This window comes from Balaenoptera acutorostrata, chromosome 11, assembly GCF_949987535.1.
Source record: "Balaenoptera acutorostrata chromosome 11, mBalAcu1.1, whole genome shotgun sequence".
NCBI lineage: Eukaryota > Metazoa > Chordata > Mammalia > Artiodactyla > Balaenopteridae > Balaenoptera > Balaenoptera acutorostrata.
The window spans coordinates 49,248,961-49,275,746 of record NC_080074.1 but is presented as its reverse complement, the minus strand read 5'-3'; the positions used below and the strand labels follow the sequence as shown (position 1 = coordinate 49,275,746).

General features: G+C 41.0%; 1 pseudogene; it reads right to left on the bottom strand.

Annotated features, from left to right (window-relative positions):
- Positions 1–1,707: 1,707 nt before the first annotated feature.
- LOC103008238 (40S ribosomal protein S10-like) overlaps positions 1,708–26,786 on the bottom strand; it is a 116,710-nt pseudogene continuing 91,631 nt past the window's right edge.

Below are 26,786 nucleotides of genomic sequence, written 5' to 3'. Positions count from 1 at the left end.
TGTGGGTGGTCAGCATCCAATCCATTGACAGTGCCAAATAGAACAAAAAAAGTAGAGAACGGATAAATTAGCTCTCTCTGCTTGAGCTGAGACATCCATTTTCTGCCCTTGGACATTGGTGCTCCTGCTTCTTAGGCTTTTGAACTCAGATCAGGACTCACACCACTAACTCCCTAATTCTTAGGTCTTTGGACTCAGACTGAATTACACCACCAGCATTCCTGTTTCTCCAGCTTGCATATAGCAGATCATGGGACTTCTCAGCCTTCATCACCTCATGAACCAGTCCTTATAATAAATCTCCTTTTATGTCTATCTTTCTATCTATACTGTTGGTCTGTTTCTCTGGGGAGTCTGGATTAGACTCTGAGATTCTCAGATGTGGGTGTTGGGGAGGAAGACATCTTTCTCTACCCTTTTAGGTTCTTCTGGCTGGCCTAAGAATTAAATGGCATGAGACAGATTAACAGGAGAAAATGAAACAAAGTTTAATAACATGTATACATGGGAGAGACCCAGAAAAAATGAGTAACTCATCAAAATGGCCGACTTTTACATACCATCTTCAGCTAAGGACAAAAGAGGATATTGAGGGTGGGGAAAGTCAGTTTGGGAGGTTACCAGGAAAAGCACAGTAAACAAGGGTGAGATTGTGATGCAGATTTAAGTCTTTGCCTTCTCCATTGATAAGTTTCTTGAGTACTGGTCACCCTACTCTTCCTGGTACAGTGAAGAGGACATCCTTACAAATGGAGATTTCCCTTTATATATGTAAATATTTCTTACAAAAGGGTAACTCCTATTCAGTTTTCAGAGTGTTTCCCATGTCTGCTATTTCTCAAAAAATAACCAGCTTAAAGTAATTCATATGCCAAAGAGACAATTTTGGGGTGACAAATTCTGCTTCCCTACATGGGAGAATTTACTAACACTAATTGATCCCACTGTGATGGGCTTATGTGTTGTGCTAAAGTGGATGGATTTTATTGGGTAGATAATTGGAAGTTGATATTGTTACTGAACTGAACTTGGATCTGCTCACCCACCACACAGCAAAGCCAATTTACTGACACCAGGTTGTGGTGAAGGAAAGTACAGTGTTTACTGCAGGGTGCCAAACAAGGAGAATGGGCAGTTCACGCTCAAAAGACCCAAACTTCCAGATGGCTTTCAGGGAAGGGTTTCTAAAGGCAATATTTAGGGTGAGGGTTGTAGCTGACAGACTTTCTTCTGATTGGTTGGTTCTGAGGTAACATGGTGATATTTCAGGAATCTTAATCATCAACCTTCTTGTTCCAACCAGTCTGGGGTCAGCATGTAGTCACCATTCTTTACCTGGGTGGGGGGTCTTAGTTTCTGTATAACAACCCAACGATATGCATCGGATTGTTATGTATATCCCTTGAGGAGGAACTAAAACTGTTTTACTGCTGAACTTGCTTCGTGACTGCTTTTCCTTTGTTTCTACATTCCCTCATTTCCCTAATTAGTAACTGCTTGAGTCTGCTCTTTGGAACTCAAGGAAGGCTTAGGGGACCAAAGCCTTTTTCTACAAAGAAGAAACGGGACACAGAGGGGCTTTTGTACCCAGAAGGGTTCCACAGATTTCTGCTTGTTATATATATATAAATACACACACACACACACACACACACACACATTTTCCTGGCTATAGATTTATTTAACAGAAAACAATCTCCTCCAACTTTATTGAGGTAGCTGACCATATCCACAACCGAATTCACCTCTAAACTGGAATCTGGTTGCTGACCCCGCCCCAGCCTTGATTTTCTTGTCCACACCAGGGGGCACAGAGCTTCTCTGTAGGTGTCTCTGTAAGCGTCCCCTCAGGTGAGTCTTGCAGGTTACTCTCTCTCCAGACCCTTGGGCCTTGACCTGTCAATCTCAAGACGGCTGTGGCTCAGGGGGCAGGTGGAAGTTATCACAGAGATACTGGACACCCTCCTTGGTAAGGTACCAATAGAAACGTCTTCAGGCAAACTGTTCTTTCACATAGCCTTGTCATTTGAGAGAGTGAATGGCCTTCATAATGTGAAGATTGGGCACATTCTTATCTGCCAGCTCCAGGCTATAGGGGAGTAGAATTTGCCACCCTAAAATATGTCTCTTTGGCATGTTAATTGTTTTGAGGTGGTTATTTTCTGAGAAACAGCAGACATGGGAAGGCCTCTGAAAACCTAGTAGGAGTTGCCTTTTTGTAAGGGACATCTCCATTTGTAAGGGTGTCTCCCTCCTTGCTGGAAGAGGAGGATGACCATGATCTCTGGAAACACTTATCAATGGAGAAGGCAATGACTTAAATCTGCATCACACTTACCCTTGTTTACTTGCTTTTCCTGATAACCTCCCATCACTGACTCTCCCCACCCTCAACATCTTCTTTTGTCTTTAGCTGACAGTGGTGTTCAAGATGAGGGCTCTGGCCATTTCGGTGAGTTACTCAGTTTTCCTGGGTTTCTCCCATGTAACCTAAACTTTTATTTTCTCCTGTTAATTTGTTTCATGTCAATTTAATCTCTAGACCAGGCAAGAGAACCTAGAAGGGTAGAGGAAAATTTCTTCCTCCCCGACAGTGTGTTTAGGCATAGGATATCCTTCTTGGCCACCATCAGTCCCTCCTTAAAAAGGAGTCAATAAGTGGCAATCTGGTTCTTCTTGGGCATCAAGATCTTGATGCTGTAGCCTTCAGGGCTGGAGCTGGAAAACACTCAGGTCTATATTTGAGCAATATTATTTGGGTAGTGAAACCTAGCAGGACCCTGGGGCTCCTGGGCACAGAAGTCTTTCTGTGTCCCCTGTTTCTTGTTTGTAGGGAATAGACTCTATCCTCCATGACCTTCCCTGAGTTCCAAAGGGCAGATTTGAAGTTGCTAATCAGGGAAGGGAGAGGATGCAGAGACAAGGGAGGAGCAGCCAAGAAACAATAGTGCAGCCTTGGGGCAAGGTCCTGGTTCCCCTTGAAGGGATACACATAACAATATCTTTGAGCTCTTTACAGAACTAAAACCCCCAACAAATGGAAGATGTTAGCATTCTTCATTCCAGAGAAGATCACAGTTTGATAACCTAGAGAAGCTTATCAGGAGACCACCTGAGGCCAGATTAATGGAACCAGAAAAGCTCATCAGGAGACCACCTGAGACCAGATTAAAGGAGTGCAGGCCCTGCACACACCCTGATTTTTTATCAGCAATTCCTCTGCCCTTGAACCATTGCTATAAAATTCACCAAATCCTCCCAGGTTGGGACAAACAGTTTTTCAGGGCATGAGCCCACTGTGTCCCCCTTTGCCTGCCAAAGCAATAAAGCTATTCTTTTCTACTTCACCCAAAACTCTCTGAGATTTGATTCAGTACTGATGCACAGAGGCCAAGTTTTCAGCATTAGTAGTACGGTGATGGAAAGATTAAAAAGAGAGAATTCTTGTGAGTAAACACCTGATGTTTTAGTTGCCTGCAATCTTAATTATGAGCCAACCATATAATGGGGTTCTGTGGTTACCCAGCAATCTCACATCAACCTTAGACATTAGAGAAATTTAGCATTCATATCAAGAAAGGACAGAACCCTTCTAGACCATGCACTGATCAGATCATGTCTGTGTTACATTATTCAGTTTCAGCACTCACATTTTATTTTATGTTATTTTATTTTATTTATTTTTGGCCACTGTGCAGCTTGTGGGATCTTAGTTCCCTGACCAGGGATCGAACCCAGGCCCTAACCACGGGACCACCAGGGAATTCCTGCAGCACCCACATTTTAAAACAGGCAATACTGTAACAAAGATTCTCTCCTTAACCAAACTTAGGCTCCTCTAAGACCTATTTTCAACTAGGCCTTGAACTTGGCCCATGTCTTATCTTCAGCCTACCTAGCCCAGTTGTAGCAAGAATCCTGCTAAGTCAGTTTACTTAGAATCCTTCTACCCTTGATGTTGCCTCCTAGTAATTTTCCATCCACTGACTCCTCACTCAGCTCAAGGCTATAAATCCCCAACTGTCTTGGCTGTATTTGGAGATGAGCTGAATCTTTCTCCCCCATTACAATACTTCGATTACAATAGCCTTTAAAAAATTTTTTTTTGACTGCATTGGGTCTTTGTTGCTGCGTGTGGGCTTTCTCTAGTTGCGGCGAGCAGCTGCTACTCTTCGATGTGATTTGGGGGCTTCTCATTATGGTGGCTTCTCTTGTTGTGGAGCACGGGCTCTAGGCACATGGGCTTCAGTAGTTGTGGGACGTAGGCTCAGTAGTTATGGCTCACGGGGTCTAGGGCACAGGCTCAGTAGCTGTGGCGCAGGGGCTTCGGTGCTCTGCTGCATGTGGGATCTTCCCGGACTGGGGATCAAACCCGTGTCCCCTGCATTGGCAGGCGGATTCTTAACCACTGCACCACCAGGGAAGCCCTGCAATAGTCTTGAATAATGTCTTCCTTAACATTTTAACAAATATCAGAATATTTTTTTAACAATTGACACATTATAAAATGTCCTGAGAGGATGACCCAAGAACTGAAGGGTCTTGAAATCACATTACTTGGGGTACAGTTAAAGGGTCTAGGGCTTAGTTACAGAGATGTGATTTTAAAAATAGCATAGTTTTTGCTCTGCCTGTATTTCAGTTACTGTGCAGCAGGGGTTCCATCTTGAGAGTCTAAGGACTCAGGAGTGGAGTGTGTCTAGAGGTTTGGTAGGAACTTCTGTCCAGGAAAGGATCAAAGGAAGAACCAAGGAGGCCTCTGGGGGAAGTGAAGTCAAGCAGAGAGAGCCATGTTATCAGCCCAGAGGAAAGCAGTGTCTGGGAGGAAGAAATATTTCTCTACCCTTCTAGGTTCGTCTGGTTTGAGAACTAAAATTGACATAAAACAGATTAACAGGAGAAAATGAAACAAAGTTTAATAACATGTATACATGGCAGAAACACAGAAAAACTGAGTAACTTGCCAAAATGATCCAAGCTTTTACCTTAAATACCATCCTCAGCTAAAGACAAAAGAGGGGTTGATGGTAGGGAGAGTCAGTTATGGGAGATTACCAGGAAAAGCACAGTAACACAAGGGTGATTGTGATGCAGATTTAAGTCTGCCTTCTCCACTGATAACTGTTTCTAGATATTTTGTCATCCTCTTCCTCCAGGCACAGAGAGGGAGACACCCTTACAAATGAAGATTTTCTTTACAAATGTAAAAGTTTCCTACAAAAGAGCAACTCCTACTTGGTTTCCAGAGCTCTTCCCAAGTTTGCTCTCTCTCAGAAAATAACAGCTTAAAACAATTAATATGCCAAAGAGACATATTTTACGGTGGTAATTTCTGCTCCCCTACAGTGGGGACTGTGTTGCTCACCATGGTCTCCTCATCAGGACTGTTGAAAGAGTCCTGAGGAGAGGAGAGATGAAAACAAAAACTGTTCTGTTAGCATCTCTCTAAGCTGTTGGAGGAGAATGGCTGCTCTACTGTGGTTCTTCCTCACAGATGGAGCCTCACTGTATTCACTCCAGTGAGGCATTCATGTGGGGGTTCTCGTGCTCTTGTCTGGACCTAATCCCAGTAGAAAGATAGACGGTACAGGGAAAGGGTCTAGAAAGCAACTAGACCCAGGAAGAAGGATTGGAGACCTCACCTGGTGTCAGTGAAACAGGAGGCAAGGGAGCACAGCACAACCTTTAAAAGAATGACATAGCCATACGACATGACAAAAACTGGTTAGAAACAACTAGGTCCAAAATGACAGAAGATTTGACTTCCAGTAGACCTTGAGCCTCATTATATTCTCATTGTAATATGTTAGCATAGGATAAATGACACACCCACCAGTGCCATGACAGTTCTGAGGCCAACCATAAAAGGTCAAAGAGTGGACGGTGACCCAATTCCTGGAAATCTCTGTCCCTTCCCCCAAAATAGTTGGAATAATCCACCCACTCACTAGCCTATGAAATTACCCAGCCCATAAAAACTAACCATGACATATTTCAGGCCTCTCACCTTCTGAGATGGCCCACACTCTGTCTGTGGAGTGTGTGTCTCTCTAAATAAATCCACTTCTTACCTATCACTTTGTCTCTCACTGAATTCTTTCTGCAACAAGACATCAAGAACCAGAGCTTCATTAAGTCCTGAGACCAGGTGTGTGATTTCAATTAAAAGACCGAGGGTTCAAGTCCCAATGTGAGTTGTATGATTTTGGTTTCATCAGCTCTACTTTTGCCAGCAAGAGCGGTACTACATGCCAGGATGAGAGGACGCATTGGCCAGCAAAGATGACACACTGACTTTAATGGAATTTGAGAAGAGTTGGGGTCCCTATGATTGGATAGGTTGGGCAGAACCTAAGAAATACAGCTCTAGGACTGTACTTTTGACAATTTTTATCCCCAGGCTGGTGTTGCCAAGGAAAACATGATTACCTTTGTAAAGATATGGATAATGATTTCTAAGAGCATAGTACCCACCTTCCTAATCCTAAAAGTTCCTACCTAGGGCAGTGTCTGGCATATACATACAGGGGCTCAGACATTTGTTGATTTCCGAAAACATTATAGGACAGTCATTTATCTTTAAATCCAATTCAACACAATAATAATAATAACAACAACAGCAGCTAATGTTTGCCAAGCATCTAGGTGCTTTCTGAGCACTGTCTCATTTAATGCTCCAGGCAACCCTGCCTGGTAATTACCAGCTTCATTTGACAGAAGAGAAAACAGTACCCCTGAGAACTGCATAACTAGGTGGTAAGCTCCTCTGTAATCCTAGTGTGTTTGTGTGCATAGATATATGCAGATGCTCCATAGATAGCAGACCTCAATTGAAAAGGGGAAGCTGAGGTTTGGGGCCAAGTCTAACTGACCATGAAGTGTACACAGTTTCCAACACTCTTTTCAAGAATGAAAACATTTTGTGCTTCCTTGGGCATGCCAAGTCCTGCCTGGTAGAGAAAAGAGGGAGAGAGGTTTCCTTCTCTAGAGGCCCACAGAATCGGACCAAAAAGAGAGGAGAATCCATGCACAGTGTCATAGAGGATAACTTCTGCATAATAGAGGCCACGCAGAGTTCTTGTTCATTTACTCAGCACCATCTGTGTGTCAGGTGCTACTTAATGTACTGGGAACACAGCTGCATGGCCTGGCTTTGGGTCCAGATCCTTAGTTCTTTATTTTTGCAGCTCTGATAAGTGTTTTTAGGATTATTTGATGTGCTTCTGGTCCCCAGACAAGTCAATCTGACTTGCATGCTTCTCACTCATGATTTCCTTACAATTTGGTGGATCATTGAGGAACCATGAAAAAATAAAAAATATGAGGATGTTATGTATGACGTACCTTTTTTAAAAATTATTTTTGTAATAAATTGGAAAATGATGAAAGTGAACCATTAAAATTAGCTGTAATCCTATCACTGGCAATGTCTACCATAAAAACCAGTGTCTTCTTATACACATACACATTTTTTCTTTTCTTTTTTAAATAAAACTGGGATCGCTGTCTCATAACTTTTTCTTTCTTGTTTTTAAATAAAAATAGCTTCCCCCCACCTATAAACAAAATCCATGCATATTGTATGGAGACCAGAAACCATAGCAATGTATAATAAGGAAGTATTCCTGTTTTGTCTGTCAGTCTAAAAGGACAGTTCTAAAGGACTGCCCTATTTTGTAGGGCTGAGGGAGGGAAGAAGGAATGAAAGAGAAAACTTCATTTCTCTTTCTACTCACAACACTTATGACACCAAACCAGTGGGTTTTCCACACCAAGCTATTCTCCAATTCTCTGCAGACACCAACTGGGTGTCTTATAATTTAATTCAATTCTGACACTATCTGCCTGGAGGTAGCATCAGAACCCACAGGGTAAGGGCTCAGTCCCAGAAGATGTCCCCACTTCAGATGCCAATCCCAAGCAGTAGGTCCATAGGTTACCCACAACTCATGTCCTACTTGGCAACAAACTGGAGGTGTCCATGACTCTTTCCTCAGGTTCAATAATTTGCTAAAACAGCTTACAGAACTCTGGGAAACATGTTTATTACTTTATTCTAAAAGATACAACTCACATAAAGAACAAAATCTTACTGTATAACACAGGGAATTCCCCGGTGGTCCAGTGGCTAAGACTCAGTGCTTTCACTGCCGAGGGCAGGGGTTCAATCCCTGGTCGGGGAACTAAGATCCCACAAGCTGTGTGGTGTGCCCCACCCCCCAAAAATGGGGCTGTTGTGAACTGGATGTTCTAAGCAGGACTAAGGAGGACAATTTAGTTGTGTCCCCTGCATTAAGCAGCACACAGTAGGTGCTCAGTAAACAGTGAAGAAAAATGTAGAGGTGGGACATAAAAGTCAAGGTGGTTGGCAAAGTTGCCGTTAACTTTACAAGTCAATATCTTGTAATAAACTATAATGGAAAAGAATCTGTGAAATAACTGAATCACTTTGCTGTACACCTGAAACTAAAAAAAGCACTGTAAATCAACTATTAAAAAAATAAAAAAGATACAACCCAGGAACAGCCAAATGGAAGAGCTGCACAAGGCAAGGTATGTAGGAAGGGGCAGAGAGCTTCCAAGCCTTCTCCAGGCATGCCACCCTCCCAGCATGCGGATGTGTTCACCAACCTGGATGCTCTCCAAACCCCTTTGGAGGCACGATTAGGTAGGCACGATTGACTAAATCATTGGCCACTAGTGATTAACTCAATCTCCAGCCCTTCTCCCCTCCCTCGAGCTGGGGAGGTGGGGCTGAAAGTTCCAACCCTCTAATCACATGGTTGGTTTCCCTGGCAAAAAGCCCCCATCCTTAGGGACTTTTCAAAAATCACTTCATTCACATAAACTTATTTCTGGTTGGAAGGGGCTTGTTATGAATAACAAAATATACTCCTTCCACCTTTATTGTTCTAGAGCTATTTCAGAAACTGGGGACAAAAACTAAATACTATAACAAAAGGTGTTCCTTTCACCTCTTATCACTTAGGAAATTACAAGGATTTTAGGAGCTCTGTACCAGAAACTGGGGAGGAAGACCAAATATATATTTCTTATTATATCACAGTATCACAAGGACACAGTTGGAGGAAGACATCTTTTGGGATGTGCACAGCTGGAGCGCTGGTTCAGGAAGGACTTCCTTCCTCTCAGGTGTGTGCAGCATCCTGGTAATCCTTAGACCAGAAAGAGGAACTTGGTGGGCGGTCCAGTCAGGACGCTACTTATAAACAGAAAAAGTGGAAAAGCCAGCCAGGAGGAGAAGTGAGACTGACAGCCGTCAGATGGCAGTGTGGAAATTAATGAACAGAAACTTCATTTAAAATGGAGTTGGAAGACCAGAAAGGGGAGCTCTCACGCTTTAGCACTTGACCCCAATTGCAGACCCAACAGGAAAAGATATTCCTTGCAACTCCAACAGGAAGAAGGGTACTATTTTACTCCCCAGCAGGAGGAAGGAAGAATTTCTCCTTGCCTGGCAACAGCCCAGTCAATGAGAGATTATCACAACTCAGCAAATGAAAAGCTACTGCATATCGAACTCTCAGTTTCCTCAGATGGATTCTTTGTTATAACAGTTCCTCCCAAGTCTCCTTTCTCCTCACAATTATATCCTGGTGAAAGGAGGACATATTGGTAAAGAATCTGTATTAGTTCCCTCTTGCTGCTGTAACAAACTACCACAAACTTAGTGGCTTAAAATAACACATATTTACTATCTTCTGAAAGTCTTAGGTCTGAAAAGGGGTAAAATAAAGGGGCTGCATTCATTCTGGAAGCTCTAGGAGAGAACACACTTATTTGCCTTTTCCAGCTTCTAGAGGCCACCTGTTTTCCTTGGCTTGCAGCCCTTTACCATGTCTCCAAAGCCAGCAGTGTAGCCTCTTCAAATTTCTTTCTCTCTCACCTTTGAGTTAGCTCAAAATAGTCAAACAGACATATAAACAAACATAAAAAAATGAACACATGTCTACAGACCTTTATAATCCAATAATCCCTTTACAGAAATTACTAAATAGTCAGACCATAAATCAAATTCCCAGTCATTGCTCTCACCAGTGGGGAAACACTAATTGGCCATAAACAAATCAGAACACAAAATTAGTAGAGATACAATTAAAATTAGAAAAACAGAGAGTAAGCAAAGGTCAACCAGCTCTGTCAGGTGAATCCACTTGGCATCTCACGAAGACCTTCAAAACTGTTAAGAGGGGATTTCCCTGGTGGCGCAGTGGTTAGGAATCCGCCTGCTAATGCAGGGGACACGGGTTCAAGTCCTGGTCCGGGAAGATCCCACATGCCGTGGAGCAACTAAGGCCATGCGCCACAACTACTGAGCCCACAGGCCACAACTGCTGAAGCCTGTGCGCTTGGAGCCCATGCTCCGCAACAAGAGAAGCCACCGCAATGAGAAGCCCGTGCACTGCAACGAAGAATAGCCCCCGCTCACCGCAACTAGAGAAAGCCCGTGCACAGCAGCGAAGACCCAATGCAGCCAAAAATAAATAATAAAAAACAAAAACAAAAAAAACTGTTAAGAGGATAATTTTCAAAATGGTAAAATCCTGACTTTCACTCAGATATCAAATGAATACATGGTAAAGATTTTATTTAACTCATTATTTACTGATGGAACCGGGTAGATGTTACAACCAGTTCAAAAGGAGAATCCAAAGAATAGACATATGTATAGATCAGGAATACTGAAATGAATTTACAAGTGTATACAAAACTGACTTTTTCACAGTGGGGTAGTGTTGCTCTTCCACCAGACAGAATTTATTTGCATGTCTATAGTCAAGAATTATTTGCATTGCTATTGCTTTGCTACAACATACAGAGTTGTAAAATAGCCCAGTCATATTCTTGGAGACTCCCGCATTCCGCTGAAAAACTATCCAGTAGTCATTTTTGCTTATCTCAAAGTCTTCAATGTTTCCTTATAGTCTTATTGACTCAATTCTTCAACACTAGTACATTTTTACAAAATGAGAGACATGTTAAATGTGCAGACTACAGAGTCACACCACCTGGATCTAATGCTGGGGTCCACCATTTAAGCTGTGTGGCCTTGGGAAAGTGACGAAGCCAGGCATCAGCAAACAATGGCTTAATGGTAAAATCCAACCAACTGCCTGTTTTTGTACAGCCCTTATGCTCAGAATGGCTTTTATATTTTTAAATGATTAAAAAATCCAAAGAAGAATAATATTTCATGACATGAAAATTATACAAAATTTAAATTTTGGTGCCCATAAAAGAAGTTTTATTAAAATACCACTATATTCATTTGTTTACATATTGTCTACTGCTGCTTTCACATTTTAAAAAGAAAACCACAGGCCCAAAATGCAGTCACTTATGCTAGGCCACACATTAACCCACCTTTAATACCTTTAACCTTTAATACCTAATCTAAGTGAAGCTGTGACATCCCCCAGAAATGTAGTCTTAACCAGTCTGTAAGGAATTTTCTGGTCAGCACCAATAAGGTAACCTTTCTCATGGTATCCCTCTCTATCCCCCAAAGGAAGATGAGTTAACTCAACTAATAAGACTCTTTTTTTTCCCAAAGGGAAGATAACCTAACCTGAAATAATTCTTTTTTCTGTTTATGACTTCTTGTCCTGCCTTTAAAAATCCTTCCTTTTCCATAGCCCTTTGGAGGTCCCCTTTACTTGCTAGGTGGAATGCTGCCTGATTCATGAATATTCAACAAAGCCAATTAGATCTTTAAAGTTTACTTGGTTTAGTTTTTAAAACAGATTTGGTGGCAGCAATGGGATTTGAAGTGAACTTCTGATGACATTTGGGGACAAAAAAACCCACAGGCATGGTGCCCATGAACCCCTTTTTGAGTTCACTATCCTTCTCACCATTTCCAAAGGCTGTGGGTAAGTTTCTCTTGATTCTGAACTCTACTCTCTTTGTGTCGAGCTCCCAATCTAATTGGCTTTCCAGCCCATTCCCTATTTGTCTAGAATCACTAGTTTCACGATGGGAGCTGTTGGTAGTTTGAGCCACAATTCCCCATTTGATTGGAAACCCCCAGCCCTCGGTTCTGTTCCCAGATTCCACTTTGGGAACTGCTGGCAGTTTGGTCTGCTGTTCCGCATTTGTTTAGAATCCTTCCCCAGATTCCACATTGGGAACCGCTGGTGGCAGCTGCGATTCCCCATTTATCTGAAATCAGTCTGCAGCTTCCATTTGAGGTCTGCTTGTTCAATCCTTTCTTCCAGTCCCAAGTTCCACATTGGGAATTGTTGGTGGTGCACAGAGAGCCTTTTTCTTGGCCAAGCTGCAGTAATTTGTTACTGCTGGAGTGTTAAAGTGCACATATTTGTTTGTCTTGTTTTGTGTAGATAAAGGCCAGCTAAAAGAGATTGGATCTTTAGTTTCTAAAGAACCAAGCGTGACACCTTCCAGCACACCTGCTTATTTTATGTCCAAGAACTATAATCCTGGAAACTGTAAATATCTATAAAAATGGAAAAATATTACTAAAACAATCTAGAATTACAATGGCCGTTATGGAGAATGTTCCAATTAGACAAAATAATTCATTTAGGAAGTGCATTTGAAAGTAAGGCTTCCTGAATTAAACAGAATGGGATACCTATTTTAATTGGGTTGCAGAAACTTCCAAAAGCCTTCAAATTCCAAAATACCTTCATTAAAAGACTCGTTATAACAGGCTAATAAAAAATTAAAAATACAAGAAGCACCTAAAGCAAAAGAGAGTAGGACTGACGTGACACTGCTCCCCTCTATCCTTCTTTACCTCATGTTTTACTGATTCTCTGTGTGAAGTGTCTTTCCACTCTGAAAAGACTATTAAACAGTTACTTTTTAACATAAGAATACCTGAAGTTGCAGACAACCTCCTCAGGTATCTTTCACCCCTTTGTCAAAGACTGACATAGTTAAGAAATTTCCTAAACTATGGAGGATCCCCCCTAATTTTTTTTGAAGAGTCATTATTGAGGTCTATGATCCCGGGATGCCAGAACCTTATTAACTTGTGCACGTGTTCATAGGACCTGGTGAAGCCCAAAAATGGATGCAGGAAGCAAAATAGCAAAGCCCTGTGAATAATATTCGAGATCTTTGACCAGAAAAACCTCGCAAAATAGCAACTGACCTTTTATAAGCCATTCCTAGAGTCTCCCCTGTCTGCACTGATTGGCCAATTATTCAATCATGCAAACAAAAGAAAGTTGAATCTTCGGCAGATTTTAAGGCCCACCTAGAAGCCCTCTTCCTGTGGCATTCTAGGTTCCACATAAGTAGGGTCACCCAACATGCTCTAGCTACCCTATTTGTAAATGGTTATCTCCTGAGATTAGTGGATTGATAAAAAGGCAGAAAATAGGATGGGGGGCGGGGTGAGGCAACAACCTGACTGAGTTCATGACCACAGCTGAGCATTTTGAAAGGATCTTAGAGTAAGACCACAAACAAAAATCTGCCAACCTGTTGGCCTTACAGCTATAACAGCTCCAAGACCAGAGACCTAAAATAATACCTCTCAGCCTCTCGTATTACACCCTCCTAGGGGTCCACCACCAAAATGCTGGCCTAAGGACCTTTGTCTCATTTGAAATCAACTGAGACACTGGAAAAAAAGATTGTCCTCCAAGGTCCTATGCAAATGCTTCAACTCGAGTGCCCCCATGTCTACTCCCAAGGGAGGGCCCATATGGCTTGTTCCCAGAGTTGACAGGACTCCAAGGGATTCTCCAGTAAACTATTATCAGTAATTTCCTTAAATGACCAAGGGGAAACTGAAATTAAAATTAATGAGAAACCTTGTCAAATTCTAGTTGATATCGGAGCTACTCTTTCTACCTTAAACCATTCTACTTTAAACCATTTTCATAGGCCAACAAATCCCTCAGAGGTTTCCATAGTGGGGGTAGCTAATAAAGTTCAGAGAGAATTTCTATCTCAGCCAGTAGAAATGACTCCAGAATCTTTTACTGAAAAGCATTCTTTTTTGCTATTTGACACAACTCCAGTCAATCTATTAGGCAGAGATCTTATTTCTAGATTAAAAGGGCTAATACGTTTTGCTTCCAATGGAGACCTCACTTTAGAATTTCCTGACCAACCTGAACCTGATCTTCTATGTTCATGCAATCTGTTCTTGATACAGAAGAGGAAGAATTCCAACAAAAGTCCCCTAAATTAATCGAGATGTCCAAAAATCTGTGGGCAATTTCTAGTGCTGACATTGGGAGAATAACAAGTGCAGAGCCTATAAAGATACAGGTAGATATTACTAAACCTCTTCCTAAATTACCTCAATACCCACTGAATCCTGAGGCCATATAGGGCCTCACACTCACATCAGAAGATGTAATCACCCAAAGGTTAGTCATTCCCTGTACCAGCCCCTGCTACACACAGATCCTGCCAGTTTAAAAACCAAATGGATTGGGATGGTGATTTGTCTAGGATTTAAGAGCTATTAACAAGATCGTTTTCCCAGTTTCTCAGTTGTCTCAAACCCAAATACCCTTTTGTCACAAGTCCCACCAGACTCAAAATGGTTCACTATTGTAGACCTTTGTTCAGCATTTTGCAACATTCTTAGACCCCCAATAACCAACAACTATTTTCCTTTACTTGGAACAATTGTTACCGAATGGAACTCAGGTCCACTTGCTCGTGAGCAGCAAAGCCAAGCTACTCACACCAGGTTGTGGTGAAGGAAAGCACTGCGCTTACTGCAGGCAACAAGCAAAGAGAACAGGTGGCTCATTCTCAAAAGACTCAACTCCCCGGTAGCTTTCAGGGGAGGATTTTTTAAAGGCAACATTTGGGGTGAGGGTTGCCGCTCATGGACTTTCTTCTGATTGGTTAGTGGTGAGGTAACAGGATGATGATTTGGGAATCTTAATCATCAACCTTCTGTTTCCAACCAGTCTGGGGTCTACCGTGCTTGTGGTCAGCATGAGTCACCATCCTCCACCTGGGCGGGGGTCTTAGTTTCTACAGAACAACTCAGAGGTATGCATCTGATTAGTATATAATTGGATACAGTAATCCGATTAGTATATGGATTGAGGAACTAAGACTCTGTTTTATCACTTAACTCTTGCCTAGCCTATCATTACTTTTTTGGTTCAACTGCTTTTCCTTTGTTTCTGCATTTCCTCACTTCCTTAATTAGTAACTGCTTGAGTCTGCTCTTTGGAACTCAGGGAAGGCCTAGGAGACTAAAGCCTTTTTCTACAAATAAGAACCAGGGGACATGAAGGGGCTTTTGTACCTGGAAGTGCCCGACTCATTTTCAATCCCCCCTTTTCTCTGATACTACTCAATCCTGAGGAAAACAGGGGCAGGACAAGAAAGGCAATAAAGTACCATAAAAAAGAATGAAATAATGCCATTTGCAGCAACATGGATGGACCTAGAGATTATCATATTAAGTGAAGTAAGTCACAGAGAAAGACAAACATCATATGATATCACTTATATGTGGAGTCTAAAAAAATGATACAAATGAACTTATGTACAAATCAGAATAGACCCATAGAAATAGAAAACAAACTTATGGTTACCAAAGGGGAAAGGGGAGGAGGAGGGATAAATTAGGAGTTTGGGATTAACATATACACACTACTCTATATAAAATAGATAATCAACAAGGACCTACTGTATAGCATAGGGAACTATACTCAATATTTTGTAATAACCTAAAGGGAAAAGAATCTGAAAAAGAATAGATACGGATATGGAGAGATATTATATATCTCTCCATATCCGTATCTATTCTTTTTATATATCCATATATCTTCTTATATATCCATATATATATAACTGAATCACTTTGCTGTATACTTGAAACTAACACAACATTGTAAATTAACTGTACTTCAATTTAAAAAAAAAAAGAAAGGGAACAAAGTAACTCAGCAGGGTAACTCGAAGTCGGGGGACTCAGTTTCACAATCAGTAATATACCTGGACAGTCATGTCTCAAGGGTTCACTGAGGCCCCTTCTTATTTCTCCCAAGTACTCTCCCAAGTTCTCCCCCAAGATGTAAGCTCCCTTCAGTCCCTGGAAATCAATCCTTTTATGATATGTAGATGACCTTTTACTGTGCTCAGTTACCAAAGAGGCAGCCATAAAAGATTAGCTGAAAAGGGACATAAAGTCACTAAGGAAAAATTACAATTATTTCTAGATACCACTCATTACCTAGGTCATAACCTAAGCACTGAAGAAATCCAACTATCTCGAAAAAGGATTAAGCTAATTTAAGAATTTCCTAGATCCTAGATCCGCAACTATGAGAGTTTCATGGATTAATAAGCTTGGTTGGTTATTGCAGGCTATGGGTTTCTAATTTTTCTCTATTAGTTTCCCCACTCTAGGAACTTGCTAAACTTTCAGTCCTTGAACACCTTCTTTGGGAAGATAAACATGAGCAGGCTTTTATAAGACAAACAAACTCTGCAAGAACCACTGCCCTAGGGCTGCCTAATGATTCAAAACATTTCACCTCGTTTTGTGCATGAGAGAGAACCAGGCTCTGGAAATGCTCATGCAAGGACACGGTAATAAACACAGACCTGTTGCCTATTGTAGCAGGCAACTTGATTCAGTTGCTCCTGCCCGTTAGTGGAAGTTTGTGGAAGCCTCAGCAGACCTAACCCTAGGAAATAATGTTTATTTACAACCTCCTCATGTAGTCCAGAGTTGTCTTAACTCTGAACTGACACATTTTTCTGCAAGCAGGCTAACCTCCTATGAGATTCTTCTGCTTCCGCCTCCTAATCTCCATCTTAAACGTTGCAACATTCTTAATCGTGCTACTTTACTTCTACCTGATGAAGGTGAGCCCCAAGACTATGAGATAAGAATATCTCATTTTGTGACACTGCGTCCTGATTTACAAGGTACCCCTTTTAACCAATCCTAAGTTAATCCTGTTTGTTGATGGGTTATACTGTAGAAATGACAATGGAAATTTCCAAGCTGTTTATGCTATTACAACCCAACATGAATGACTTGAAAGAGAAAACCTCCCACAAACTAAATCAGCTCAATAAGCAGATGCCCTTATCAGATCATGGCAGTTATCTGGGGACAAACTGTTAACATTTACACTTACTGGTGGTATGTCTTGAAGTCATGCATGATTTGGGGATATTATGGAAACAGAAGAGTTTTCCTACAGCCTCTGGGACCCCAATCCACAGTGGGCAACAAGTAATATAGATGATCTTCTTAATGCTATTTCCTTCCCTTCTGAAATTGCTGTCTTCAAAACTGAGGCTCACACTAAAAGGACTGAACCTGAGTGAGTATCAGGGGAATGCCCTAGCTGACTTTCATGTGAGAGCAGTAGCAACAAAGTCTATAAAAATTATGGCTCTTGTGAATGAAGTCCATTCTGCCTCTCAGAATGACCCATTGTTGCCAGACTTTTGTCATCCTGATGTCCTTGTAACATGGCAACAGTCTGCCCCTGAATCAGAGAAATTAAGATAGGCAAACAATGGTTGTAGATTAAATGAACAGTCAGGGCTATGGGAAACCCAAGACAGCCACTTGGTTCTTCCCGACTCCCTGGCAAACCCCATTTTTCAGCTTTTGCATTCCTTCACCCATCATAGTGCATTTAAGATGACTCAATCTATGAACAGACATTGGTGGGGAGACTTTGATAAAACTGCAAAAGTAGTAATGTCTGACGTGCCAGGTCCATAATCCTGAAAAAACTATTTAGGCCTCAGACCTCCTCCCTCTGGACCACTTGAGCACCTATAGCTGCACCTGCAGCTTGACTGCCACTTAACATGTGTGATCAATATGTTGTTATTGTATAGATGTTTTCCAGATGGGTTGAAGCCTTCCTCTGCCACAAGGCTGATGCCCTCACGGTGGCAAAGAAACGATTAGAAAATGTGTTTCCCACCTGGGGTAGACCTTCCCCTATCTCCAGTGATTGAGGCACCCAGTTCACAGGACAAATCATACAAGCCTTAATGAAAACCTCATAAACTTCTTGGAATTACACTGTCTCTATCACATTTAATCATCGGGCAAGGTCAAGAGAAAACTACTGGACTCCCTTGGCCTAAGGTAATGCCTCTGGCTTTGCTGACTCTATGCAGTACCCCCTCTGGAAAACAAAAGTCATATCTCCACCTGAGACAGTCACTGGTAGACCAGTGTCCATTAGTATGCAACTTTCTGCTGATCCCTTGAGCTGATCCCATGAGACATACAAGCATGTCTCATGCTTGTATGACCAGCTACTGTAAGTCTTATGCTAAAGTCTATCATCAACAGGTTGAAGAAGTTTTCCCAGATCTCAATTCAAAGGATCCTGTTGGTCACAGTCTGGAGCCTGGTGACTGGGTATTCTGGAAACATCATCAGAGGAAGACAGCCCTCAAGCCCCATTAGAAGGGACCTTACCAAGTGCTCTGACCACTGACACTGCTACAAAACTAGAAGGCATGGAACCTTGGGTACACATTTCTCTCATGGCTAAAAAAGGCTCCACCTGACACCTGGTCCTGAGACCAGACACTGGAGACCTCCAAATTGAATTGACGAGAAGGAGAAGTAGCTCATTTCGAAGTAGACTGCTTCTACCTAAGATGCTGGATTGAGACATCATACTTTAACTAAACATGAAAACCTTCCTCCTTCTTTTTCTTCTCTTTACTCTGGGGTTGGCCTGGAAAGGTAACACCCTCATCCATATCTCCCAGGTTTCATAGTTAAGGGGGGTAAACTTCCAGATTGCTGGATTTGTCATCAAAGATTTTGATCTATCCATGATGCCAGAGATTTCCTGATCCTTCCTGTGACCAATTTCTCTTCTATTCCCAATGTCACTGCAAACTACAGTCAACCCTCCCGGCCCACCCCAAAGTCTCTTACAGAGTTCAACTTTTATGGCCAGGACTTGGGCCTTGTTTTTTCCTGTCTCTGATCATACCTGTATGTACTCAATTAGACACAATTACCTACGTAAATCTTAGTACATTTGCACCTCTACGTTCCCATGATTATCTGGATCAGATTTGGCGCCATCCACTAAGAGATCTCAATCCCTGAGAATGAATCCATTAAAAGTACCTCCTTAATGAAAATGATTGTGCCCCAACAGGGTTTGTCTTTGTCTGTGCTGGTTATCATTCTTCTTGTGCCAAGAATGCCTAGATGGCTGGCACACAGCCGGCCAATGCCTCAGGTTATCCAACAGTGCCTCTACATTTTCACAAGCAAACTGAGACCTCATTGGTTGATTCCCCTGGATTTACATCATTGAGTTAGAAAGGACCTAGCGGGGTTTACAATAGCCAGGTCATGGAAGCAACCTAAATGCCCATCAACAGACGAATGGATAAAGAAGATGTGGTACATATATACAATGGAATATTACCCAGCCATAAAAAGGAACGAAATTGGGTCATTTGTAGAGACACGGATGCATCTAGAGACTGTCATACAGAGTGAAGTAAGTCAGAAAGAGAAAAACAAATATCATATATTAACGCATATATGTGGAACCTAGAGAAATGGTACAGATGAACTGGTTTGCAGGGCAGAAATAGAGACACAGATGTAGAGAACACACATATGGATACCAAGCGGGGAAAGGGGGGCAGGGGTGGTGGTGGGATGAATTGGGACATTGGGATTGACATATATACACTAATATGTATAAAATGGATAACTAATAAGAACCTGTTGTATAAAATAAATAAATGAATAAAATTCAAAAATTCCAAAAAAAAAAAAAAAAAAGAAAGATAAAAGAAAGGACCTAGGGGGAAGCACTTATGACTCAGGATCTTCCTCCTTCGGCAGGGCCATACTTACCTAGCTAGGAGTAAATGCAAATGAGGACATGATCAGAAGTTTCTCCTTAACTCTTGAAAATATCGCAGATTCCATCATTAAGACAATAGCTGCCCAACAAAGATCCTTAGGCTCTCTGGCCAAAGTTGCTCTCGGCAATAGGATAACCCTTGATTATCTTTTGGCTAAGCGAGGAGTCTATGCTGTGGTCAATGCCACCCGTGCACTTTTGGGAAAGTTGAAACTCAATTACACAAGATCACTGAGCAAGCCACTTGGCTTAAAAAGGTGACTCCTTCAATGGCCTTTTTCTTTGACTTACTTGATTTTGATTGGTTTGGGTGTCCAGACATTGGGAATTATCGTGCTTATTAGAATCATTATGATCTCCCTGGTGTGTTGTATTTTCTCAAAAGCTTTAAATACAAGTCCGTAGCCACTAACCACCAAGCAAATGATCTCCATAAGATTGGACCATCAGAAAAGAAATGAAGAGGATGACTGACTGAGGATTGTGAGCCTGAAGCTGTGACCTGTGCATGTCACAGGGATTAAGCAAAAATGTTATAATTTATGGATACCACACAAAGGAACAACGAAAACTGAAAATTTCAGAGCAGTAGATGAGCGTAGTGCTAATGTCTTAAATTTTGATCACCCCTTTCAGTTAAGCTGAGGGGGAATTGTTTAAAAAAAAAAAAGAAAAGAGGGCTTCCCTGGTGGCGCAGTGGTTGAGAATCTGCCTGCCAATGCAGGGGACATGGGTTCGAGCCCTGGTCTGGGAAGATCCCACATGCCACGGAGCAACTGGGCCCGTGAGCCACAATTACTGAGCCTGCGCGTCTGGAGCCTGTGCTCCGCAACAAGAGAGGCCGTGATGGTGAGAGGCCCGCGCACCGCGATGAAGAGTGGTCCCCACTTGCCGCAACTAGAGAAAGCCCTCGCACAGAAACGAAGACCCAACACAGCCATAAATAAATAAATAAAATAAATTAAAAAAAAAAAAAAGAACGTGAATTTCTAAAAAAAAAAAAAAAAAAAGAAAAGTCACAGACCCAATATGGAGTCACTTATGCTAGGCCATGCCACCAAATCAGGGCTTAATACCTAACCTATGAAGCTTCATCCTCCCCTAGAAGTGTAGTCTTAACTGGTCAGCCAGGAATTTTCTGGTCAGCACCAATGAGGTAACCTGTCACATGGGTCCTCTGCATCCTCCAAAGGAAGATGAGGTAACCCACCTAATGAGACAATCTTTTCCCAAAAGGGAAATGACCTAATCTGAAATAATCCTTTTTTCTATTTATGACTTCCTTGTCTTGTCTTTCAGTAGCCCTTTGGAGCACTTGCTAGATGGGATACTGCCCAAATTGTGAATTGTTCAGAGAAGCCAATTAGACCTGTAAAATGTACTCAGTTGAATTTTGTTTTTTTAACACACACTACAGTACAGAGTTGAGTAGTTGGGTTGCCAACCTCTGTGTCCTTCTGCACTAAACTTTTCTAAGCCTTGGTTTGCTTGTCTATAAAATGAGGATAAAAATGGCAACTACATCATAGTTGTGGTGAAAATTCATTGATATAATGCATGGAAACACTTACTATGGTGCCTGTCATAGAGTAAACTCTCAATAAGTCTTAGCTAATCAGAATCCTTCCTCGAAATTGTGTATGCTGAGAAGTTGTTATAGACGCTGGGATATAAATGTTCCCTCTTTCATTTGGGGTCACTAAGTTAGGATGTTATAAGCCTAGAATTGTCTACAGTTATACCTCTCCCTGCTTCCTCCATTAAAAACAAAAACAAAAACAAACTAATATAGCTTACATTTATTGAGCATATTTTATGTGTCAGACACCGTGGTGAGTTCCTTACATATACTATCTCATTTAATCTTTACAACAACCTGATAAGGTAAGTATTATTATTGTCCCCATTTTACAGATATGGAAACTGAGGCCCAAAATAGTTAAGTAACTTATTTTAGGTTAAGGGGTGGAGTCACATTCAAGCCTTGGCAGTCTTACTGAGAACCATCAGCCTATCCTGCCCTCCTGCAGGAAGGACACCCAACCACAGTAGAGGGAATGAGGCCACTTTACCTGAAGAGGGCTGACTCATGAGATAGAGGAAAGGAAGAGAGTCCTGCTGAGAGCCTACCTCTGTTGGCCAGACATTCTGTTCTGTTTTGTTTGACTTAAACTAATTTGAGTTCATTTTCTGCTGTCAGAGATGGAAATAGACTGAGGAAAATAAAAGATGAAAAAGACATGAGCATTTTCTTCCAATAGCCCAGAAGGTGTAGGGAGAGATAGACAAACAAACAAACAAACACACAAAGCACTGGGGGCTAAGTAAAGGCATGTTTTGAATACTATGAGGGCACAAAGGGAGGGGATTTTTAACAGCATCAATTCAGGAAATCCTCGCTGTGTGCCTTCCACATGTCAGGCACTGAGCTGGATGCCCTTTGGTCGATTTCTTTACAGTTCAAGCATGTTGCAAATCATTGGATTCAGCTTTTGGGTCTTTTATTTGTACCTTTTCTGTGTTGGCTATAGAATACCTATGTGTTCTGGATAACATCCATGACTGGTCCATCTGTGATGTGGCATTTCTTTACAGTTTTATGATGATTGTACTGTGCCAATGATGCTGCAGTGAGGCCCACAGACTAGGGAAAGCACTTGTTAAAATATAAAAGTGTAATTAAAAAGTCACAGGTGTCTTTCCACTAATCAAATTATACACTTGCTCAGATTTAAAACACAAACTTATTAAAAGAGGGCCCCAATTATATCTCCCTTTCACAATGAAGGTAGCTCTTTAGTCACAATTATCTGTTGTTACAAAATTGCCCACACAAATAATTGCGCTCACAGTTGTCTAATTGTAGGCTGAAAATGCAGGGCAAGCAGTTAATTATTTCTCAGATGTCTGATGCTGCTTTTCACTAGCTGGTTGTGGCACAAGTAATTGCATAGGTTGCTCTTTGCCTAAGTGACACCGTCCACTGGGCGTGAACTTCAAGAGCAAAACCCTCATCTTACCTCTGCCAGAGTATGCTTTTCTCTGAAGAGACATTTTATTTTCCCTATCGACCTTTCATGTGGCACTAGCTTACTGACTTTCTGTGCCTTGCTTCTTCATCTGTTCTGATTTCTTCAAGAATCATCTTGTCAACTTTTAGGGTGTGTGTGTGCTTTTTACTTTAATTCCATTTTTAATTACTTTCTTCATTTCGCTCTCTCAACTTTTCTCATGTGGAGTAGGACTTGAAATTTTTCCTTTTTATGGGAGAGGTGAACATGGAGAGAAGTATTACTGTCTCAATAGGACCGGTGTGTTCAAATTAGGAAGAAAAAGTGGAAATCTCTAATAATAGAGAGACATATCCTGTAGGAAAAAAAGCAGGGGTCTGAAAATCATGCACATTCCTGAAGCAGAGTCCGAGTAAGGAGTTCTGTTTGTGTGGTGATGTCACTATTACTCACCCACATGACTGTGTGGGAAAATGGAGAGTGGGCATAAATAACAATAAAACCAGCATCTTAATTTGAGCACTTTGTTTTTTCAAGAGTGTAATCATCACCTGGAAGAAAAGGGAGCAGCTCTGAAAGAGGTGATTTACTCAGCATCTAAGTGGAAAAACTGAGATTAAAATTCTGAATTATTACCTCTAGGTCTAGAGCATTCCCTCTTTCCCTATATGCTCACCCCCATCACCTCCAAGATGTAATTTCCATGATAAACAATCACTTCCATGATAAACAATCTTATTCTTCTGAATTACTCTCAGGATTTCTGCTCTACAAAGTTATAGTCCTGAAACTTAATTTTCTTTCTTCTCAGAAACATCTCTTTTTCTTTCAGTTGCAATGAAATCAAAGTGGCTGGGAGTGAAGTTCCTACAATTAAATGTGCTATTGTAATTATGGTTTCTCACTCAGAGTCTTTATTTTTTGCATCTAAATTTTGCATCTACTCCTTTGATAATCTCTATTCTATCCCCTTATGATTTATAAATTCCATTAAATCAGTTTGAGATATTGGAAGGTTATGGGCAATAAAAGTTGGTAGAAAAGACATGATTAGAATTAAGATTTTCTCAGAAAACACTACTCTACCTTTTGAGGAAATATTACTGAGTATAATATAATTGTCTTTACTGAATATATCAGTCAGAGTTCTAGGTTGCAGACAACAGATGTTACTCTAACTGTTGAAGTAGGAAGAGATTTATTAAAGGAACATCAGGCAACTCACAGATTCTCCAAAGTGAACAGAGAACTAGGATTTGATCCTACACAGTCAGGAACAAAGAGGCCAGAAAAAGCACAGTTGGAAAAATGCCTCGACATACCACAGAACCTTTCCTGTGGGACATCACTTCCAGCCACCTTCAGCCATTCAGCACTGATGATATAAACAATCAGATGCCAGAACCCTCCAACAACCTCAGTGGAAGAACTGGATGCCCCACTACTTTACTTACCAGAGAATTTGATCTCCCCACATGTGGCTGCCTCTTGTGAGTCATTTCCACATGCAAATCTGTGTGCATAAATCTGATTTGTGGAAACTGTGTCACTTGCCTACCACCTAGCTGTGAGAGAGTCTGAGAAATACATCTTACAGCTCTTTATCCTCTATCTATAGCAGATGTTGGCAAATATTTTCTTTAAAAGACCAGATAGTAAATATTTGCAGGATTTGCAGGAATATGGACTCTGTCACAACTATTCAACGTTGCTGCTATAATGCAAAAGCAGCCATAGATGATACAGAAACAAATGAGCCAGGATATATTGCAATAAAACATTCTTTATGGACACTGAAATTTGAATCTCATAAAATCTTCACATGTTACAAAATGTTATTTTTCTTTTGATTTTTTCCCAAACATTTAAAAATATGAATTGCCCAGAAAGGAATACTTACATATATGATCGACTTTTTCAATAAGGGTACCAAGACCATTTGATGGGGAAAGGATAGTCTTTTCAACAAATTGTGCTGGAAGAAAGATATCCATATGCAAAGGAATGAAGCTGGACCCTTAACTTACATCACATACAAAAGTTAACTCAAAATGGATAAGAACTTTAAACATAAGAACTAAAACTATAAAGCTCTTAGAAGAAAACATAAGGGAAAGTCTTCAAGCACTGGGTTTGGCAATGATTTTCTTGGATATGACACCAAAAGCACAAGCAACAAAAGTAAAAATAGATGAATCGAACTTCATCAAAATTAAGAATTTTTGTGCAAAAGGACATTGTGAATAGAGTAAAAGGGCAACCCACAGAATAGTAGAAAACTTTACAAATCATGTACCTCATAAGAGATTAATATCCAGAATATATAAAGAATTCCTAAAACTCAAGAAAAAACAATCCAATTCAAAAATGGACCAAGGTTGTGAAAAGACATTTCTCCAAAGAAAATATATAAATAGCCAATAAGCACATCACTTGCCATTGGGGAAATGCAAATCAAAACCACAATGAGCGATCACCTCATACCTATTAGGATGGCTACTATAAAAAACAAAAACAAAAAACAGAAAATAATAAGTGTTGGTGAGAATGTGGAGAGGTTAGAACACTTGTGCATTGCTGAGAAAGGAAAATGGTACAGCTGCTATGGGAAATGGTACGGCAGTTCCTCAAAAAGTTAAAAATAGAACGAATTTATGACCGCAATCCTACTTTTGGGTATATACTCAAAAGAATTAAAAGCAGGGACTAGAACAGATATTTGTACATCCATATCTATAGTAGTATTATTCACAACAGCCAAAAGGTGGAAGCAACCCAAGTGTCCATTGACAGATGAATGGATAAGCAAAATGTGGTATACACAGACAATGAAATATTATTCAGCCTTAAAAAGGAAGGAAATTTTGAGAAATGCAACAACATGGGTGAACCTCAAGGACTTTATTCTAAGTCAGTCACAAAGAATAAAAACTGTATAATTCCACTTATATGAGATGTTGTACTATTGTGATTTATAATAAAAAAAATATGTATTTGGTATTCATCTTCATTTCTGGCACAGAGCTCCTAAAACCCTTGGAATTTCCTAAGTGATGAGAATTATCAAGGTATTTTTTGTTATGTTAATGAGGTTACTTTTGGAACACACCTAAGGAAGGGGTAATTGTTGCCAGGAGAACCTATCATGTAATTAGAGGGTTGGAACTTTCAGTCCTACCTCCCGACCTCTGGGGAAGGGAGAAGGGCTGGAGGTTGAATCAATTGCCAGTGGCCAATGATTTAATCAATCGTGCCTATGCAGTGAAGCCTCCATAAAAACCCAAAAGAACTGGATTCAGAGAGCTTCCAGGTTGGTGAACACATGGAGATTCGGGCAGAATGGTACACTTGGAGAGGGTGTAGAAACTCCTGCCCTTTCCCCGTATCTTGCCCTATGCACCTCTTCCATCAGGCTGTTCCTGAGTTATATATTCTTTTATAATAAACCAGTAATCTACTAAATCAAGTGTTTCTCTAGGTCCTGAGCCACTCTAGCAAATTAATCGAAACCAAAGAGGAGTCTTTGGAACCTCCCATCTATAGCTGGTCAGCCAGAAGCACAACAGATGATGGCCTGAGCTTGCAACTGGTGTCTGAAGGAGGTTGGCAGACTTGTAGAAGTGAACACTTACCCTGTGGGATCTGATGCTATCTCCATGCAGATGGTGTCAGATTTGCATTGAACTGTAGGACACCCAACTGATGTCTGAGAATTGCTTGGATGTGTGTGGAACAACCACACACACAGTGGAATTGGGGATCAGACCACTTTAGGAACATAGAGTAGTCAAATTCATAGAGACAGAACATAGAGTGGTGGTTGCCAGGGGTTGGGGGAAGATGGGAATGGGGAGTTATTGTTGAATAGGTACGGCATTTCCATTTTTTAAGATGAAAAGAGCTCTGAAGATGA